At 31.2% G+C, this 4,519-nt stretch overlaps 1 pseudogene; it reads left to right on the top strand.

Moving 5' to 3' along the window:
* LOC107620160 lies at window positions 2,700-3,947 on the top strand (annotated as a pseudogene).

The following is a 4,519-nucleotide window of genomic DNA, read 5'->3' as shown; positions in this document are numbered from 1 at the left end:
TTAGAATTATTTTAAATTATAAACTATTTTAATATTTTTATTATTTGTGTAATACATTATAAGTACTATTTATCTTCTAATTTATTTAAGTTATAATTATGTACGAAAGAAGTATTTTGTAAATAAATAACAAAATTAATATTTACTTGCGTTTAAGAGTATATTTAAGAGTAAAACACACTAATAAATTATTTTAGCCTCAAATTACGTCAATATTCTATTTTAATTTTCGTTACAAGCATGTCCTAAATGATTCTATATAAATCGAATCAATTAGATTTACTACTGTTACAACATATACATGCTAAATCGGATCCAATTGATTCTATTTACATAGAATTATTTAGAATATACTTATAACGAAAAATCAAAATAAGACATTGACATAATTTTGAGGCTAAACTAGTTTATTAGTGTGTTTTATCTAATAGCACCACCAACGACTGGGTTCTCATTCAACTTTTTCTGACATGTGGGAGAACCTACGGTTGGAGCAGAGAGAGATGGAGTCCCTTCACATAGTTTAAGAAGAGAGAGTCTTCATTCAGAGGGACTTATATTAACCAATAATAACTTGCCACTTGGCACGTTATCATAAAAATAAATAATTATATGAAATCTGAAATAATTATATTAAATAATTATATCTCTATTTAATTAATAATTTATATTAATTATTTAAATAATAATTAATTAAATAATTAAATTTCTATTTAATTATTTAAAATGCTAATCATATTATTAAATTTAGCCGTTACAAAACTAGCCATTGCAAAATTAGCCGTTGGAAACTAACCGTTACTATGTTATCGTTATTATTAATAAATTAATATCTTATTACTCTATATATACCACTTACATACACTTCTATTCTCACACTTTTTTCTACTCTTCTTCATCGTCTTCCAAGTTTATGAAATCAAAGTTCTGCTGATATTATTTTTTGTTCGAAAAAATGGATCCAAACCAACTCAACTCTTTTTCCAATTATTTACAAAACTTTCTCAAACTCCAAATACCCAACAATGTCAAACCTCAAACTCTCAAGTTCCAAATCAAACTTTCACACTACCAAATACATTTCAAAATCCAAATTCACAAAATCTTCCTAATTTCAATTGTCAAGCTCCTTATAATAATTAATTTCTTATATTCTAACCACAAAATCAAAATTCACAAACACCACATTTTCCATTTTCATCCATATTTAACCCCTCTATTGGAAATATTACTCCAACATCTTTGCCGTTTTCAACTCAATTCAGTGCATCAAGACATAACTCATCTGGTGTTGGTGGCTCTTCTAACCCATCCTCTCAGACTCCGATACAATCTAGTCCAAATTCGCAATATTCAGATTTTGCCAACCCTCGTGGATTAGATGCTATCGACCTCAATAATGATGATATTGAAAATCGGAGGCAAGATAGTATTCAACACTGGCATTGGAAAGAGGATGAGATGCTGATTAGTGCATGGTTAAATGTTTCAACTGACCCTATAGTTGGTACCGATCAAAAGGAAAAAATATTTTGGAGTCGAATTCATAGCTACTGTGTAGAATTTTGCTCCTACATGACAAGGGGGTAATTGCAGGTAAGAAACGATGATATAAGATCAACAAGACTGTTGCACAATTTGCTGGTTGTTACGATCAAGCTAGTCGAAACATAAGGAATGGTTCGAATGCTGATGATATAAAGGAGTTGGCCTATAAACTTTATTCCACAAATTATGATCCAAATTTCACTTTTGAGAGGCATTGGAACATGCTTTGTTTGGAGTAAAAATGGAGAAGCCAACTACCTACACAAAATGGAAGCTCAAAGAGAACCAAGGTTAGTGCAACTGGAGGATACTCATCCTCATCAAACCCAGATACACCATTGGCAAACGAACCCGGTGTGGACTCTCCCGTTCGCCCACAAAGATCAAAGAAGAGCAAGCAAAAAGGTAAGAGAAAAGCACAAATGTCTGAAGATCTTAGCGAAAAGAAATCATCGGTTGTTAAAAAACTATCTCTCATGGAAGATATTAAAAATGTTAGAGAAAAGGAACTAATGGATAGAAAAAAAGAAAGAGAAAAGGAGAGGGCACATAGAGCAAAGATTATGGCAATGAAAGAGGAGTTACAAATTCAAGCGACAATGAAAGAACAAGAATTACAAACTCAAAGGTATATTAAAGAAATAGAGATAAAAGCAAAAGAAAGGAAAATGGAAAGGATGGCTAAGAAAAGGGAAAGGAAAATTGATATGCAAATATTTAATGCTGACACGTCTACAATGAGTGAAAAACGACGAGCTCTTCATGAGATTGCATATGAGAAAATAATCGCGAAGTGGTTTACTTAATAGTTCCTTGTATTAGTAGAGTTATGTAGTACGTTCTTATTTTTATTGCGTATTACTGGTATGTGATGTAGTCTGTTTTATTCATTTCTGATGTAACTTTTCAAATTAGTCAATATTATTGTGTTGTTATTGTTAATGAAAGTGACTGTTAAGTAGCCGTTGCAAAACTAGCCGTTAAGTAGTCGTTGCAAAACTATCTGTTAAGTAACCGTTGTAAAACTAGCCGTTGAAAAGTAGGTACTTGTTGCAGACACACTTATAAATATCAAATATCAATGATTTTGCAACTCCATTTCAACTCTTGTTTCTCACCTTGAAAGGATACTAAAAATTACATTTCAAGATATGGCTAAAAATTTTGATGACACGTTTAATGAGGCTTTGTATGGCAAAAGAAGACGACAATATAACACACTCATAGATAATTGGATCGATGAGTGTTTATTCGAAGATTCAGAAGAAGAAGATATCGATAGAAGTTCTATCCCAACTCCTCGTAAATGGATCAACAGAGATCGAGAAGCAGGACATAATCGCCTTTTCCAAGATTACTTTGCAAATGAACCGGTGTATAATGCTGACATTTTTTGATGGAGATTTCAAATGAGAAGACATGTGTTCCTTCGGATAGTAGACACTCTCTCAAACGTCTATTCGTATTTCCAACAAAGGGTTGATACAACTGGAAGAAGAGGCTTGTCACCAATCCAAAATGCACCGCTGCGATACGGATGTTAGCATATGGCGTAGCAGCTGATGCTGTTGATGATTATGTGTGCATAGGCGAGAGCACTACAATTGAATGCTTGGAAAAATTTGTTGAAGGTGTCATTTCGGTGTTCGAGGATGAATACTTGTGAAAACCAAATCCAAATTATGTACGACGCCTGCTACAAATGGCGGAGGGTCGTGGCTTTCCTGGCATGTTGGGTAGCATTGACTGCATGCATTGGCAATGGAAAAATTGTCCAAAGGCGTTGAAAGGTATGGCATGCGTTCTTTGAAGTTTCTGGTTCAAATAACGATATCAATGTGTTAGATCGTTCTCTAGTGTTCGATGATATTCTAAATGACCGTGCTCCGAAGGTAAATTATACTATTAATGGTAATAATTATACTATGGGATACTATTTAGCAAATGGTATTTATCCTGAATGGGCCACATTTGTCAAATCAATCTCAAATCCACAAGGGGAGAAACACAAGTTATTTGCACAATATCAAGAAGGGCAAAGAAAAGATGTGGAGCGAGCATTCGGAGTGTTGCAAGCACACTTTGCAATTATACGTGGTCCAGCTCGCTTTTGGAAAAAGAAGAAACTTGCTAACATAATGAGAGCTTGTATTATATTACATAATATGATTGTTGAGGATGAAAGAGACACTTATGCAGAAAATTTTGCTCAAAACTTAGAGTATAACGATGTCGAAAATGGCTTATCACAACCTCAGTTGGGAGAGGAAGATTTTGCACCATACCATCAATTTCTCCAAAGAAATGCCCAACTTCAAAATAGGCAGCAACATAGACAATTGAAAGAGAACTTGATTAAACACATATGGCAATTTCACAATGTTTGTCGTCAACGATAGAGCTTAATTATGGTTTTCTTTGTATTAAGTAATTTTACAAATTAGTGTAATCTCGAATTATATATTGTGTATTATTATTACAAATGAATTTTTTTAATATTAATATCTTTTAATAGTGAATTATTTTTAAATTTATAAATTTAAATAATATTATTGAAAAAATTATTATATTAATTTTAAGTATTTTAATTAATTAATTAAGTGAATGATCATCAAATATTAAAATTATTTTGAATTTTACACTTTTAATTTGTTTATCATTTGGGTAATGCATGATTAGTATATACCAATTATCTACAAATTAATTTAAGTTATAACTATATCTGAATTAAATATTTTTTAAGTAAATAAAAATATGATATTATCGATATTTAAGATTTTATCAACAAAAATTTAAATTAATTATTTTTCTTTTTTTGGTTCCATAGAATAAAATTTTGCTAATGCGTATTTTTTCTTAAAAAATGGATAAAGTTAACATTAGTTAACACAAAAAGTTTAAAATGGATTAAAGAGGAGGTTTTTTAAAAATTAAAAAGGAGAAAAATGTACATTTATAAAATAGAGGGGAA

This window comes from Arachis ipaensis, chromosome B10 (assembly GCF_000816755.2).
Source record: "Arachis ipaensis cultivar K30076 chromosome B10, Araip1.1, whole genome shotgun sequence".
In the NCBI taxonomy this organism is placed as follows: domain Eukaryota; kingdom Viridiplantae; phylum Streptophyta; class Magnoliopsida; order Fabales; family Fabaceae; genus Arachis; species Arachis ipaensis.
This window is presented reverse-complemented; position numbering and strand designations above follow the sequence as displayed.